Source organism: Coturnix japonica, chromosome 1 (assembly GCF_054131305.1).
Source record: "Coturnix japonica strain WE chromosome 1, WE-NBRP24, whole genome shotgun sequence".
Lineage (NCBI taxonomy): Eukaryota > Metazoa > Chordata > Aves > Galliformes > Phasianidae > Coturnix > Coturnix japonica.
Genome location: NC_140663.1, coordinates 102884672 through 102901491, shown reverse-complemented (window position 1 = coordinate 102901491; position 16820 = coordinate 102884672). Strand labels below are relative to the sequence as shown.

At 64.4% G+C, this 16820-nt stretch overlaps 1 protein-coding gene across 14 annotated transcripts in view; it reads right to left on the bottom strand.

Annotated features, from left to right (window-relative positions):
• The window catches only part of BCOR (BCL6 corepressor), a 58408-nt gene that overhangs the window by 34940 nt on the left and 6648 nt on the right, over positions 1 to 16820 (bottom strand). For 6 of the 14 annotated variants that reach the window (XM_085549013.1, XM_085549046.1, XM_085549071.1 and 3 more), the window contains exon 1: positions 8203 to 8646. The exons of 4 other annotated variants lie outside the window; for them this stretch is intronic. The gene's annotated coding sequence lies outside the window, so the exon portion shown is untranslated. Of the gene's footprint in view, positions 1 to 8202; positions 8647 to 8727; positions 8804 to 16820 lie in introns of those variants that run through there. 4 more of the 14 variants (XM_085549017.1, XM_085549076.1, XM_085549034.1 and 1 more) reach the window with 1 other exon arrangement.

The window sequence follows — 16820 nt, the reverse complement described above, 5'->3', positions numbered from 1 at the left end:
ATGGGGGCTAAAACGCTGCACGAAAACCAGAGTGCTTTCACCGCTAACAGTGCAACATCACCCAGAGAGAGCCGTGGGGACAGCCAAGGCCAGAAGGGAAAATAACATCCAAGTAAAGAGGATTGGAGAAAGGCAGATAGAAAAAGTGGGGGAGTGAGTATTCCCCGCCCTCCTCGCTTCCCACCCCAACGCTGCCTCGTCCAAAACAAAACTAATCATAATAAAGAGAAGGAAAAGGCCCTAGTACATGGAGGTCACCCGCTATATAGAACAGAGTGCTTTGGTAGGGAGCAAAACGGTGTCGTGCACAAATCTAGGCCAGGACCCAGTTCTGTGAGCTCCCTTGGGTTTCCCGAGGCTCTTCCACAAGGGCCGGGAAAGCACTTTGGGTGCAGAAGCAAACTTGGAGAACAGGCAGCGTTTTGTTCCTTATGCCTCAAATATACGCGTGGCTGTAAATGCACACGGATGCATCCAACAGCGGGCTGAGCAGAGGCTCACATGAGCACCCCCTCGCTCAGACACCAGCACCGCCAGCTCCGGGGGTGCGGCCCGTCCGGGTTATCTCGGCTGCAGAGCGATCCCAGGAGGCCGACACAGCTCCTCCTCCCGCAGCACGTGCTCCGAAGGCAAACACGCACCGCACGGTCCGCTCCTCACGGCTCTGCTCCCGCACATCCCCCGCAAGGCCCCAAGGCTCCGAGGCTCAGCGAGGGCTGCTCCGGGGCAGCCGAGGATTTCCCGGCCCGGGGGGTGCCCCGCCGCTGCCGTCCGTCCTTCCCCGTGGCCGGGAGCTGCCTCTCTCCCCCCCGGGAACCGCTGCGGCCGCGGCAGCGCTTTGTGTGCGGGTGCCGGAGAGGCGCGGGCCGTTCGCGCTCCAACAGCTGTCACATTATTTGCGCTGGCCGTAAACAGCCTTCGCTTTCCCCCCCCTCTCCCCCCCCTCTCCTTCGCCACATAGTTAAACCCAGACTAACAATCCGCAGCTCGACATCAAACCAACAACAGCAGCATTGTGTCCGCCCTCGCCTCTCTACCACCGACTCCCGCAGCTGGTTCGCTCGGAACGATGGACCCCCCCCCCCGCACCGAGCACCGAGCCGGGGGGTCGGGTGGAGCCTCGCCGCCCCCACTCCGTCCGCCCGCCCCGGGGGGCACCCAACACTGCACCCTGCCCCGCGGAAGGGGCACAGACGGTAAAAGGAAAAACAGCGCCGACCCAAAGCTCGTGGCATGGCACGTTTTGGTGGCACCGCGCACCCACACCCAGCGCTGCGGTGGTGCTGCGGATGGGGCCGGGGTCTTACGGCCTGTGCCTCCCACCCCGTGCTCAATCATGGCTCTATCAGCGACCAAAGTTGGTGAGGTGGAACTCGCCGAGCAGCAGCGAGGGGAAAATAAATCAGTTCCAGGAAGTGCTTCCTTGCCCACTGTGACACCCAGCGCTGCCCAAACTACGTGTCTCTTACAAGGAAACTGCAGCGGGGTGAATTTCTCTGAAATGTGCCCGTTGCACCAACTCCTCAGTGCACTTTATCGGCGTTTACGTGCAGGTTTGGAAATGGCAGCGGCACAAGGGAAAAGCCGGCTTGATCAGAAGCACGCCTCCACCTCATCCCCATCGCCATCCCGCACCAGCACAATGGGGCACCCACCAACAGGGTGCATCTCCCACCAGCATCCCTGCTGGATCCACTGCCCGCACACAGCCCCGGCCCTGTGCCATTGGCCAGCCGCTGCAATCTGCTGGCCTGGTGGAAACCACCGCTCACAAAACAATGTCAGCAAAGGCTGAGCCACGCTCGTAAGAGAGCGGCGATTCATGCTACCGAGGCTCTCTCAGCACAAAGGCTTTTAGAGGAAGAGGAGAGTGAGAGAGGGAGAAGGGGGAAAAGAAAGAGGGAGGGCTCTCGTGTTTCAGGGCCGCTGTCCCCTGGGAACCCAGAACCAAGTGTAGCTTCAATCAAATGCTGACTTCTCCTCCGGGAGCTCGGTCAGAAACCTGATCTCACCAGCTCCTGCCTGCCTCCGCGCATATAGGCTGCCTTTTCTTTCATACCAGCAATTTGTATAAAGAGGAGAGCCAGTACGGTTTATTGCAAGTGAGACCTCGCAGTAGCGGATCTAGAGAGAGATTGCTGGAGCTAAAATAAGACAACCTTCAAGCTGCCTGCTCGGGGCAGGCCACAGCGCTGCCTCCCCAGCTCCCGCGCGTGGCTCTGCAAACACTGCACGGCGCAGCGTGGCACTGCACGGCACGGTGCAGCTTCCCATGTACCTCCCAAGCCCCATGTCCTGCAGAGCTGGCAGCAGCGCCCCGGGTTGGGTTTATGCACAATGCCAGGTTGCGCTTCCATTCAAACGTTCAGCCCTGGAGGTCGCTTCCTGCTCACAAGAACTGCTCCGGCTTCCCCCGCTGCTGCAACTTCAGGCGGAGCAGATCCTCCCCATGGGAGCACCGCCGTGCCCTTGGGCACAGGGCTCCCCCTGGCACTGCATAGCATGGCATAGCACAGCGTGGAGGTGTGCCCGGAGAAGGAGGACGAGCCCTCCTGGCACAGCACTGTGTAACTTCTCGCCAGGCTGCTTCATTCTGCATGGGGCTCTGCTCATCCCCTTTGAGCCTGACTGCTGACACGGGGGGAAAGGAGTGCAGGGATGGGAGCCAGGGGGACACAGCCCTGGGCAGAGCTTCTCCTGGCACGGCTCAGCCTCCCGCAGAGACTTAGAAGTAGCACAGCACATGGGGGCATGGGAGCAAAGGGGACTGCCTGGAGCTCAGGAATCCCTATGGGATCTCTCCGTAGCCAGGGGCTTTCACGTGGAGAAAGTTTGGTTCACAGAGGGGATGTGCAGAAAGAAGGGGAGCCCTGCACACCCCTCTCCATGTCATTAGCAAGTTTTCTGGAATTCCAGTCATCTGTTCCTTCCTGCCTCAATGCACAAATGCCACCTGGAGCTGCAGCACCCCCAGCCCTCCCACAGACGGGCAGCCCCGTGCCAAGCACCAACCTCAGCACTCCAGCACAGAGGAGGAGATCTGACTTTTAACACCCGATGATGCAGGCCCGGCTGTTTTGCAATATGCAAATCCCGGCAGGCGCACCGGGCCCCAAGGTGAGGCATTCCCCAGCGCTGAACGAACACTCGGGGAAGCGCCGGGGCAGCTCCGCTCAGCCGGCAGCGCACAGAGCAGAACGGCAGAAGCTCCCGAGGCACCGGAGCTCGCTGCCCCCCGGCACCCGGAGCAGCGCAGCAGCAGCACACGGAGCGCTGGGGCACAGCCGAGCGCAGAGCGCAGCCCGCGGCCGCCGCTCGCCCCTCCCGGCGGGCGGGCGCAGCACAATGCCGGGCCCCCGGCCCCCCCCTTCCCCAGCGGCCTATTGAGCACACTCGGCTCTTTATCCTCCCGATTCCCAGCGCGGCTGGTGGATTCTGTGCTTTCCACTTTAATTGTCTTATCCAAATAAAGCTTTGTTTTCCTTAGCGCCACAATCCCAACATTCAGCCCCAGATTTCCATTGGACAGAGGAGATATTTTATTCGGCGATTGTTCCGCCGGTCGGGGCTTACACGGCGCAGCGCTGGTTGTGTGCCGCGCTCACAATGGGGCTTTGCAGCCCCGCTCCGGCCCCGTACGGCCGTTTTCCAACGCGATCGAGACCGGAATCGCTTCTCTCCTCATTTCCAACTCTACCCCAGACTAGAACAAGTCTTTCGGTTTGCACCTAGACAATAAATTTCGTTTAATTTAGCTTCCGGTCTTTAATTTTAGCAGGTCTTCTTTTTGCATGCAAATCAATATGGCAATTACCATCTAAAAGCTCGCCCAGCCCCAGGTCAATGTAAATTGATCATTGTCCGCCTTCTACAAAATAACACCGGGAGTCTGCGGTGCATAATGAGATTATACTGGAAACTGTCTTTCAGATCACCAATTATATTTCGAGCAGGCAGGATCCTCGCGAGCGGACCTCTGAGCACGAGGCACCGAACCTACAGGCACATCGGGTGGGTTTGGGGGTACAAGAGCCTCGTATCGTCCCAGCACCATTGCACAAGCAGGTGTGTTCAGTGCTCGCTCTTCCAGCAGTGGAAGCGCAGACAGAGAAACCCTCCCCTCCACCAACAACTGCTGTCCAGCAAACAAGGGAAAATGAATTCCCCGCTGGAAAGCGGGAGAACTTTCCTCAATCTGTGCTCGCTGAGAGCTCTTGGCCTCCTCCTCCCGTCCCCACCTCAGCTGCTCACCCACCCGAAGCAGCGCTGCCAGGGGAGACGGCCCTGTCCTCGGGCCAAGGGACAGAGGGAGGAGGGAGGGAAGGTCGCCTTGAGCAGCAATCGCTGGAGCGAAAGGCCGTGGGGACGAGCCCAAGGCAGGCAGCTGGCGGCCACAGGAACTCCCCCTGCCTGCAGCCACAGCCTGGTGCTGCCTGCTGCACGCACGGCAAGGCACGGCACCGCACGGCTCTTGCAAAACCCAGTGCCAGCAGCAGGCCAGCTCCGGCCATCCGTTATTTCCAAAGCGATGCCGCTCGAAGGAGGAAGCACTCCACTCGGCTTCGTGTCACTCTTCCCAAGCCCACACTACAACACGATCTGCTGCAGCGCATGAGGGAATGATAGCGCACCAAACACCGCTGAGCCCCAGGCATGAGCCCTACATCTCCGCCCACACCTGCACAACCCAGAGCCACATCCTGCTCCATGCTGAGTGCCCACACGTGGCCTGAGCTGGGACCACAGCATGGTGAGAGCCCTTAAAGGGCAGCCCCACACCGCAAGGAGTGCTTTGGCATGTGCAGCGCTCTTAGTTTGAGTTGCAGTGGCTTCGATCCATTTTTCCCACAACGAAGACCTGAAAGCACGCTCCCAGTGTAAGGTAAAGTGAGCTGCTATGGGGAGGGCAAGAGGGGGGGCAGGACAGAGCCTGGGGCAGCTCTAGTAGGGACCAATGCAGCATGCGACACAGTGCGGCTGTCCACCCGTGCCGGAGCACAGCCAAGGAGCCAGTATTGTTCCGAGACCCAGTCCATATTTGGTCATACAGTTCACACATTCTAAATATTGCTTTAAATATTAGAATGGAGACATTTGCCAATGTGGCTCAGAATGCATTCAAACGGGAGAAGTGATTTCTGGGCGCTCTCGGATCGGCAGCTTGGCATTCCTAAGCCTTTCTTTTGGAGGTGGAGAGGGTGGGGGGAGGAAGAGAGGGAAGCCCCACTGGGTGTGTTTGTGCCGGTCCCTATTAGATATGCAACAAATCTGCCATTTCCGGCGTGGCTCCTATCTCATTAGCCATGTATTTAGATGTGACGTGCGAATGGCGCTGAGCCGCCGCCACCGGGCCCCGCGGATACTCGGGAGTGCTTCCAATAGGGCCGTAGAGCCCGGAACCGGGGCTCAGACAAAGAGCAACGGGAATGGTCTGCGCTGCAGGCGAATCCCACACAGCCGGCTTTTATCTAGCGCTCCAAAGCCTCCGCTGCTTTTAATCTGTACCGCCCAGGCTTGCACGGCACCACCGCGTCTCATCCACCGCGAACATCTCGCTACAAAGGGAAACACGCACACACAGCGCAAACGGCCCCAAAGCCACAGCGGGGTCACCTCACCTGGACACGAGCCCAGCGCTTGGACAGGGCACAAACCCACGCTGCATACATATGCATGGCTCTGGGTTGATGGGACCTACAGGAAAGTCACTGCGATCCACCACCATTGGGTTCCCACTGCAGCCTCAGCAGGGGAACAGGACAAGACACGAGGGTCACCCCACAGACCCCAAACGCTCCCTGGAGCTTGCACAGGAGCCTCCTGGGAAAGCAGCAGTGTGGCACTCACCCACTGAACTCTTGTCGTGGTGCAGAGAGCAAACGGACAGACAGACAGGGGTAAGCGTCCCTGCCAGCGCTACTCCAGGACAGAACCAGCTGCTACAGTCCCCCCTCGGCTCTAAGGGTTAACAGTCACCGCCACCACCAGTGAAAAAAAGAAAAAGCTATCGCGGTGACCTTTTCCTCAGCGACTCCCCCACTCTCCCTTTCAGGCTCCGGTTCTGCAGCTTGCGGGGAGCCGAAGCGCTGTCTAGACCGATCTATCACAGCGGCCAAACAATACCGGGGCGGCCCCTGCCCACTCCCCACACCTTTGCCGTGGCTGAAGTGATGGCCACCCCATCTCATCCCATCCCACCCCATCCTCCCATGTATTTATAGCCTGCACACAGCCCACCTTCATGCCTGACAAATGAGATTTTGTCTGCACTCCCCGCGTCCGCTCCAATAAACACACACACACACTTTCTTCTCCCCCCACCCCACCCCCCACCCCGTGCCTGTTTGTTTTTGGGATCGTTCCACGCTCATCCTTCCGACCTCGGAGCACTCAATGCCCCGGTGGGGGTGTTCCCACCTGGGAACCTCCGCGCCCCCCCCCCCCCCCCCCTTTGCTTCCCCGCCCCCCTCCCCGGGGCGCTGCCCGCCCGCCCCCGACGGGAGGGACGGAGCGCGGAGCGGAGGTCCTCCGCTGCAAAAGGCCGGGGAATAGCTAATGAGCTGTGCAGCCCATTGATCCGGCGCATACTTCCTAATTAACTCTGAGTCACCTATTTGTGACAGCGATTCAAAGCGCTGCGCCGGGGATCAACCGCGGCCCCGGCGTGCGAAGGCAGCGGGAGGGGGGAGGCCGGGCGGGGAGGGGGGGGGGGGGGTTGGAATTTGCTCCTAATCCTCCTAAAAGCAATTAGGGGGAGCGCCGCGCTGCATGCCCCTCGGGGAAAAACGTATACATCTATGTATGCATTAAATAAAAACACATAAAATACGGAAAGAAAAAGCACGCAGCAGCTCCGGGAGAGGGAGAAGCGAAAGGAAATGGATCGCAGCGTCGCGATCGGAGGCACCGAGCTGCAGACAGCACCGCGGGGCCGGAGGCGGCGGCACCGGGCACGGCGCGGGCACAGCGCGGGCGGAGGGAGGGGCGGAGGGACGGCGGGGGGCGGGGGGGCCGCCCCGGGTGCTGCGGGGCCACCGCCGGGGGGGGGTGAGCACGGTCCGCCCGCCCGAGCCCCAAGCTTACACCCACACACACACACACACCCGCGGGAGGGGAGAATGAAAATAAAAGTTAATGGAAACCTTTGGGAAATGCGGGCTACGGGGCGACGCGGTGCTGGTGGACCGCCCCCCTTCTCTCTCTTTTAATACAAACACGAATACAAAAGCTGCAGGCTCCAGAGAGCAGATGAAAGCAATGAGCGGAGTTTCTGGAAAAGATTCATTAGTGGGAATTAATGCTGCGAGGCGGTGCCATTAGGGCCGGTCCCGCACTTTGTCACGCGTGCACCGCTCGCTGCGTTCGGGGCTTTCTGCTGGCGGGGCGGGGGGCGATTTCACCGATCCCCCCCATCACCAAACCCGAGATCCGACACACATCGCGGAAACGAGAGGGAGGAAAACAAAACAACACACACACACACACAAAAAAAAAACAACCCAACCGCACACACACACACACACACACACACCAAGAAAGAAAGAGGAACGCGAACGCTCCGCAGCCCTCGCCCCCGGACTCGTTCCGCGAACATCAAATGCTCATCTGCTGCGCAGAGATCGGCCCGGCCCCACACAGCAGCCGCCGGGCCCCGTCCCTTCCGAGCGCCGACCCGCTTCCCCCCCAACCCCGGGCCGCTCTCCAACTCCGCACGGCACCACCGGAGCCGCCCGAACTTCCGCGTCCCGCCGGACCTCGAGCCGCGACGGCTCCGCGCACGGGAAAGCCCCGCAACACCCTCCCCACGTGCGCGGGCGGAGACGGGGGGGGGAGGTTTGGGGGGGTAGGGAAGAACAAGCCCCGTCGCCGTCGTTGTCGTCGTCCCCCCCCGTAGGGCAAGCAGCGCCGCGGGCTCTCTCCGCCTCTCACCTGCCCGCGGCCGCCCCGGGTGGGGAGAGGACTGAAGGGCCCGGCCCGAGCGCGGCGGGGCTCCCCGGCGCTTTCCGAGCGAGAGCACCGGCGGCCCCGAGGGCGGCCCCCCGCCCCGCGCGGACATCTCGGCCGGTAACCGCCCCCCGAGTCGCCCCCCGACGCGGCGCACCGAGGAGCCCGCGGCACCGCGCCGTAACTTCCCTCCTGCGGCGACGGGGCGAGGGCAGCCCGGAGCCCCCGCGGGCAGCGAGCGGGGAGCGCGGCACTGACCTTCCTGCCGCGCCGGGCTGCGGCGTGCGCCGTCCGCGCCGTGGGTCCCGACGCCGTCGCCCCGCTCCGCCGTTCTCCCGGGTGCGGGAGGAGGAGAAAAGTTTCCCGACCCCCTCCCGCTGTCCGCGCCGCGCTGAGCCCCGCGCGGGGCCGCGGGGGCGTGCGGAGCGCGGCCGGCGCCGGCGGGGCAGGTGCCCGCGGGGAGGGCTCCGCCGCTCGGCTCGGCTCAGCGGCGGCAGCGGGAGCGGCAGCCCGCGATGCTCATTCCGGCTGCCGGCTCGGCTTTGGCAGCGCCATGTTGCTGGCTTGCTCCGGGCGAAGTTCCTGTGCTGGCGAGAGCCGCGCTCCCCACATCGCGCCCGCACCGCCGTCTCCCGTGCCCCGGCCGCCGCGGCTTTGTGTGTGTGTGGCTGGGGATTTAATTCTCCTCCTCCTCTTCTCCTCCTCTCTCTCTCTCTCTCTTTTTCTTCCTTCCCCCCCCCCACCCCCCCGCTTCAGTCCGCCGGGAAAGCCGCTCTTCCTCACCTTGCCGCTGGGAGACCGGGCTCCGTCTGCTGCACGCTGCGCTCCCCTCGCATCCCCCTCCCTCCCTCTCTCTCTCCCTCCTCCTCCTCCTCCTCCTCCTCCTCCTCCAGCCGCCGCCTCCCCTCCCTTCCCCTCCCCCCGGGCAGGCTGCACCGAGGGAGCCGCCGCCAGCAGCACAGCGCAGCGCAGCGCAGCACAGCAGCAGCGCCGCCACCGCTCGATCCCTCTGCAAGTTTCCCCCTCCCCTGGCCGCGCTCCCTGACCAGGCGGGGCGAGCCCCGGCCCATCGAGCCGCCTCCCCCCGCAGCGCCGGGCTGTGCCGCCCCGGCGGCCCGAACCCCCTGCCCGGCCGCGACCTGCGGATACCGGGGACACCCCGTGCCTGGAGGGAAGCCGCCCCCGGTCCCCCCCTCCGCCCAGCTCTCTCTACCCAGCAGGCCAGCAGGGAACCGCAATTCCGAGCCAGCGCCGCTCGCTCCGCTCCTCACCCCGAGCTGTCAAAAGCCCGGCGGCACGGCACGGCACGGCACGGCGCTGCCAGACGGAGCTGCGGGGCTCCGCGATGCCGTCCCCGGGTCCTCCGTTCCGCAGGGGCATCCCCCGGTACGGCAACCCCCCCGGCCCCTTCTTCTGTCCCCAAAACTTCCTCCCCGGTTCCCCTCCCCCCGGTCCCCTTCTCGTGGCTCTAAAACCGGGATGGAAAAAAAAAAAGCCGCGTTTGTCAACGTCTGCATTGCGCGGGGCGGGGGGGGGGGGAGGGAGGGGGGCTTATTAAAGCGCGCTGCCGCCTGATCCGGCTTTGGAAGCCCTTAACGCGCTTTTTACAGCGTGCGAACGGGGTGGCAACCGCGGGCGGGGGGGTTGCGGGGGGGCAACCGGAGCTCGGGTCCCCCAGCGGCGTTTCTCCGGCCGCTGTAAGCTTTGTGCCCGGGTTCAGGAGCCCTTTAATCTCCGGGTTGGTACTTATCGGCTGCGTCTATTTACTTTGGCACGGTAACTTTTGGCTCGCCGAACCCGCCTCGTAAATTTCACGTTCGCGACGCCCATCCCCGCCGCTCCTCCCGGCTTCGGGCTCGCAGAGACCGCGGCTCTGGGGCTCCCGAGGCGGCTCCGTACAGCGCCCGAGCTCCGTGCGATGCCGAGCGGAGGAGCTGATCGCGGGCAGCCCGCACTGCGGGGGGAGATGGACGGGGTGGGGGGGGACGGGAAGAGGTGGAGTGTGGAGAGTAGACACTGCGGGGGTGTCCCGGGGATGTTTGGATCCAAGTGATCCCCCCTTTCAAATAGAAAGGGATGGGAGCCGCGTCGGGAAACTCGCCAGCTGCCCGTGGAGGGGAGGGGGCACGGAGCACGCACACATGGCGCGGAGCTGCCCCCCACCCTCACTCCGGAGCTCGGGGTTCCGCCGCGTACCGCACAGTGCAACCCCTGCCCCCTTCCCCCCCCCCCCCACCTCTCTGCGGGTATCGGGCAGAGCCATGGAGGGCGGCGGGGGGCCGCGCACCGCCGGGGCAGCGCGCCTTGTTTTCATCTCCGCTAACAAGCGGAGGGACACCTGGCCAGGGCCGCTGTAAAGCTATTTTTTATAAAGACGTTTTAGGGCTAGACATTAAAAGTTATTAGAGTGAACGCACGTGAGTTACAGACGCACAGCTGGAGGAAAGGCCTCCGCTGCCTTTCCCCCCCACCCCTCCCTTTCCCCTGCCCCCCCCTTTTCCAAGGGAAAACCTCATTAACATCGCTGCTTTCGGGAGGAGAGCGGAGCCGCCGCGGCTCTCTGCTCTGCCCGCACAACTCCGTCCGGGGTTCCGCGGTGCCGTCGGGCCGCGCTCACAGTACAAAGTCCTCTCATGTCGGGGCTGCCCGCAGCGCAGTGGGGTGGGACTGATACTGATACGTTTCTTTCTTTCCTTCTTTTTTGCTACTACTGATTACAAGTGATCCCGGGGAGAGCTCGCAGCATTCCTGTTCCCCCCCCCCCACCTCGGCCAAACTTACTTTCTTTGCGAACGCCATTTCCTCCGAGGCGGCGTGGAACAGACCGACGCTTGTTCGCTTCTGTGCCGTTTTGTTCCCCGCTCCGTAGCGGCGGACCCCGAGGGCACAGCACGGAGGCCTCCCCCCACACACACACACACCTCCCCGAGGGGAGCAGAGCAGAGCCGGGAGCGGGCGGGGGCACCGCGCACGGACGCTCGATGCTCCGCGCTGCTGCGAGGATGCGCTCGCCCAAGCGGCTGCCCCGTTAATGGTGGGCGCTTAACCTCCTCGTAAAGACAAATCCGGCGTTAATGGCACTGCGGGCTTCTCGCGGGGGCTTCCCAATGGGACGGCCTTCCCCTGGCTCTCATTTACCCTCCTCGCGGGAGCTCCCTCCTCCCCGAATGTTGGGGATGAAACCCTGCGGGGCCTTCCTGGGCTCGGGGAAGGGAGGGGGGAGGGGAGCCGGCGCCGCGGAGGTGAAATGAATGAATGCGAGCGCGGGGCTCAGCGCGCACGGTGATGAGTGCTGGGAAAAGCCTATAAATAACAGATCACCGTCCTGAGCTCTGAATTGCCCGGCTTGAGTGCGTCTTAAATCAGACCTTTATCATTGCTTATTGTGAGGCTGCTTTTAATGGAAGTGCGGAAATCTGAATAACAAAACACGGGCCCCGGCCGGCGTGACGGGTCCGCAGAGCTCCCGGCGCTGACGCGGTGCCAGCAAACCGTGACCCCCACCCCGTAGCCGGGGGGGCTCCGCGCAGCTCTAGTCCAGCGATCTCAGTTCGCAGCTCGGGGCAGTTCCGCTGACAGCAGAACCGTGATGTCCCCCCCTGCCAGCAGTGCCCGAGACGCGATCGGTTCCCGGAGCGAGCACCGCTCTCTCGTTCATACAAAGGAGAAGGACAAACCCCGTGGACGCGCCGACGGGACGGACAAGCCGACGGGGTGGACGCACGGACGGGCGGCCCAGGCCGAGCAGCCTCCGTGCTCCGAGTTTCGCGGCCGAGGAAACCTCCACGGCTCGAAGGTGTGTTCGCGCAGCCTGCAGCTTGTATGTTAATAATTGGATACAGTCGATGAATCACCTCCGTCCTCCTTCTGGTTTTGTTTTCGTGTTGTGTTTTGTTTCAGAGGGGGTGGGGAAGAGAAAAGCAGGAGACGCTGCGCGGCTCGGCCCTGAATACCAATGCCGCGGCCGGGTTCGCAAACACTGGGGTTATTCACTCCGCCCCAGAGGTGACAGCGAGCTCCGGGCCTCCGGGAGCGGCCCTGCGAGCGGGGGGCGGCGGCACCGGGCGGGGGCGGGGAGGGGCGCACACGTGTGCGTTCTCCTGGGAAGAACCCCTCGTTTCTCCGCTCGGATCGCTCGTTTTTTTTTTCCCCACCCGCGCGGCGCACAAGCGGAGAGATTCTTTAGTCCCGTACTTAACACTTCACAGTGTTTTTAGCAATTAAGGCGAGAGGGGGGTGGGTATAAAGATAAGCCACTTTTTCGCCCTGCAAGTGTGAAAGATAAGATAACGGTGAGCCGGGGCACAACGTCTGCCTACAACCTCCCCCCGGCGATTCCGATCGGTCACCTCTTATCGCGGAAAATGTTCATTTTGAAAACAGCCTCGGAAAGAAAAAAACAACAAAACGAAGGAAAAAGAAAAGCCATTTTCGGTCCGTAACGCCATTCAGAGCCCCACGGGGAGCACCGCTGACCTCCGGGAGAGGTGACGGGGACACGGCCGCTCCCGGGCACGGAGCAGAGCTCCCGAGGGCCACGGGCTCCGCTGTTCCCCGCTTGCCGGGCAGAGCCCACGCCGGCCGCGGCCGAGGCCACCCGCTGCTCCGCCAGCCCGGGGCCTGCCCGCCGGGCCCGGAGTTTCCCCCGCCCGCCGTGCGATAAGCCGAGATCCCGGGTACAAAGCGCTTCCCGACACCGCCCCGAGGGCGAGGCGCGGCGGCGCCGGGTGCCCGCTGCCGTCGGGGAGCTCCGCGCGGCCCCACGCGGGGCAGAGCCGCGGGGCCCCGTGAGCCGCAGCGCCTCGACGTGCCCAGCGGGGCGGCCCCGGTCCCTCTGCAGCTGCCGCTTCCCCCCCCCCCCCCCTCCCACCGCCCTTCTCAGAACCGCGTTCTCGGAGTGACTGGGTCCGCAGATGATGACACGGGGAAAAAGGAGAAGAGAGCGAGAGAGCGAGGAGAAAAAGCACCCTCGCGGCCCCTCGCCTGGGCGAGATTACTCATCCCCAGAGTTCCCCTAAGTCGCAGAAACTTGGCCAGGGCTCAGGACGAGCCGTTAGCACGGGCCGGGGCTCCCCGGGCACCTCTCGCCGCTGGATCACAGGGCCGTGCCGTGCCGCGTGGATCGCGCGGCCCCGTCCCTCTCTCTCTCTCTCCCTGCCTCCCTCCCTCTCTCCCTCCTTCCATCCCCCGCCGCCGGCGCTCGCGTTCTCGGCAGCGTTTTATCTTCACAGTCACATCGGCAGCTAACGAGGCTCGGCGGCTGCAGCCCACACGACTTCGGTTCCCCGCATTTATCCTTCAATAAAAGCCGGTTCCTTTATTAGAAACAGGAGACGTGTCTCCCGCCGCCCCTGGCAGATCCCGAGAGCCGAGGCGCAGCCGACACCTCCCCCTCCATCCCCCCCCCACCCAATACCCGGAGGGGCCGCCGCCACCACCCCGCGCCCCCCGGACCCCCCACCGCGAGCAGCCCCGGCCCCCCCCCGCCCCACTCCCCGCCGAACCCATCGCCTCCGCTGGGCGCACCCACCCCCACCACTTCGGTTCCCCCGCGTTTATCGCTCAATAAAAGTCGTTTCCTTTATTAGAAACAGCGGAGCCTTTTCTCCCACCGCCCTCACCTCGGGGGGCTGAAGCCCCCCGCCCGGCACGGCCCCCTAAAAATAATAACAATAACGCGAATAATCATCACGATAATAACAGCCGCCGTCCCCGGCAGCAGCACAGCCTCTCCCCCCACCCCCCCGCCCCTCCCCCGAGCCCAGCCCCCCCGCCCCGCTCCAATCCCTCACCGCCCGGCGCAGCAGCCCCCCCTCCTTTCCCCAGGCGCAGCCAACGACCCAGCAAATCCCCGCGCCGGGCACGGACTCGGCCCCCGCCCGCCTCGCGGTCCCCCCCCCCCGGGCACACGGCAGGTCCCTGCGCGGGGCCGCGTGTGCCGCCGCTGCCGCCCGGGGATGGCTTTCTCGGAGCCGCCGGGAGAGTCGCTGCGAGGGGGGGATGCCGATGCGATGTGCCGAGCCGAGCCGTGCTGAGCCGCCCCCTCCTCCGCGTTCCGACCGGAGCTCACCGCCGAGCTCTCCCGACGAGGAGAGGCCGGGCCGGAGCGCGCTGTGCACGGCATTAAAAGCAACGGCCTGGCCCCGGCGGAGGAGGTGGAGGAGGAGGAGGCAGGTGATGCTGCCCGACACAATGAGGGGTTTGAGCGCTGCGGAATAAAGCGCCCTTCATGGGGCTGCGGCCGGTCGGGCCCCGCTACGCCGCGGCGGAGCGGGCGGTGCGCGGGGTCCCCCCCCGGCCGTGTGCCCGTCGTGGCACGGTGCCGCTGCTCGGGAGGCTGCGGCCGAGCCCGGCGCTGTGTCGGTGGCTGTGACATGAAAAGATGGCGCTCTCCCCTCCCCCGCCTCCCTCTCGCCTTACACTTCCTCCCGACAGCGTTTCCCTCCCGGTTTTAAAGCCTTCTTATATCTCTGCCCCCCTACCCCCACCCCACTCCACCCCAAGCCGCTCTCCCCGCCGGATGCCACGAGCTCAGTGCCCGGCGGTGCCCCCCGTGCAGTCGGTGCTGCCCTCATTGCACGCCGCGTCCCGACCCCGCGATGTTCGCCGCTCCTTTTTCCCGGAAGCTCCGCGCTCCGCCTCGCTCCGCCGTGAACTTCTGCTGCTAATGGGAGGCGGGGGGGGGGGGGGGTGAGGGGCACGTACCGAAACGTTCTCCTCTCCACCACCACCACCACCACTACCCCCCCGCCCCGTTTCCTCCCGCTCCCCGAGGCAGGAAGGCAGAGCCGTGTGCGTGCCGGGGGGGCGGGAAGCAGCTGCTGGGAGCCGCCCCCACCCCCCTTCCCCCGGACCCACAGAGAGAGCCCGGCTGGGCCCGGGGGATGGGGGGGGGAGGCAGCGGGGTACCCCTCGTCCGTGTGCCTGCCTGCCCGGAGGGCTCCGCCGCCCGAAGCCTCCTCCCACCTCCACCAGCAGGCTGCTCCGAGCGAGTGTTGGTTTGGTTTTTTTTTTCCTGATTTTTTTTTTCCCCTTTTTTTTCTTTCTTTCTTTCTTTTTTTAAGGCTGCAAATTAAATTCAGCGCCGCTCTCTCCTATTTTAGTGCGTGTTATATTAATGGCACTTAGCGCCGGGGAGCAGCTCGCCAGGGATGTGCGGAGGCCTGGCACTGCCCGCACAGCACCGAGAGCACACGGGGCCGCTCCGGGGCGTCCCTTTCTGCGCTACCCAGGGAGTGACTGAGCGGGCTGACCGAGCCCCGTAAGCCGCCCCACTTGTTCGTCTCAAGAACATCAATTCCTGGCTGCGAGGCTCTCCATCCCAGCACCGCGCGATGCCCCGCAGCCACTCTTTGGCCCAGACAAATAGCGGCGAGATGCGAGCGTTATTAACCACATAAATAAATCATTACGCTGCGCACCGATGTTATTTCAGCACGACTGCCGAGCGGAAAATAGCCCGGCGGGGCCGCGACGAGCCTCGCACCGGGCTCACCCCGACGGCCGCAACCCCGCAGCGGGGAGCCGTTCCGCAGTGTGACAGTGTGCCAAGGCCAGGGCTCACCCCGCCCCGCTGCGGTCCGGGGGGGCCCGGGGACGGCGGGGAACGGCACCCCCTGTCCGGAGCGCGGCCCGGGAGCCGCGCCAGTCGGGCCGCCTTTGATACTCCGCACCGCGGCCGCTCCTCCGCTCTCCGCTAACCACTCCAACGCCGGCGAGCTCCGGCGCCCTCCGACATAAACCCCGCGAGCGTTTGTCCCCTCTCCCAAACTAAACATCGGGGTCCGGGATGCGGCGGTCTCCCACTTTTTTGCACTTAGCGACGGCCCGAGGCGGGCTGCGACCATCGACTCTCGGTCTCGCCGCAGACGTTCGCTCGGCAGTTCAAGGGCAGGACGGGAACCGAGCGAGCGAAGCCCCGCCAGCGGAAATCTCCCATTCGCAGCGCTCCGATCCGCCGCTACAGCCACCCCCGAGCACCTTTGTTCTGCGCGCAGCTGCTTTTATCCCCACCACCGCCACCCCCGCCCGGCCGCTCCCCCCCTCCACCAACCCCGGACGGATCGCGGGTGACCCCGGGGGGCGGCGGGGCTGGGGGAGGGGCCGGGAGCGGCTGATGCAGAGCGGCACCGCCGGAGATAAGGGCCGGGCGGCGGCGGGGAGCTGCCGGGGGGACGGGGGCGGTGCTCGTCTTCCCGAGGCCCCCGGGTGGGGGGGGGGCACGAGGCGGCCAAAGGAGCCGTGCTCAGCTCCGCTCCTCCGGCCGAGCAGCGAAACGCGGCGATCCCGCAGACGTCCGGGACGTTTTCCTTGATCTGAACTTCCCCGGGGTGATCCTCTGTAGCTACGGAGCACGAAAAGCCTCCCGGACACGGAAAGCGGAGCGCGGAGCTCCTCCCGTTCCCTTCTGTTCTGTTGCCCTCTCGCCTCTAAAGCACGGCATTCCCGGGGGCTCGCAGCGGAGGAGGGAGGGAGAGAGAAGGCTGAGCCCCCCCCCCCCCCCCTCCTGCCCGGGGGCTTCAAACTCCACCTTTCGCAGCGCTCGTAGCCCTTGCTGGTGAAGGCGATGAACGAGGCACTGAATGCATCACAGGTCCGGCGCGCCCCTGAGCCCGCGGCCGTGATTTGCGAGGCTCCGAGAGCTGCTGCTGGGGTTTGTTGTCAGCGCCTTGGTTTGAGGAGAAGTGGCGGGGGGGGGGAAGGGGGAAGAGAGGCCGTCGGCGTGGTTATCGCTTCCCTTCTAGAAGACATGCAGAAAGTTTGTGCTGTCTTGACAACTAACCCCATCTACCCACCCCCTCCAGGGTGAGAAAAACACTCTGCCCGTTTGCTGGAGGCCATTTTATGAGACCTCAGGGAAACGACTTTCACGAACA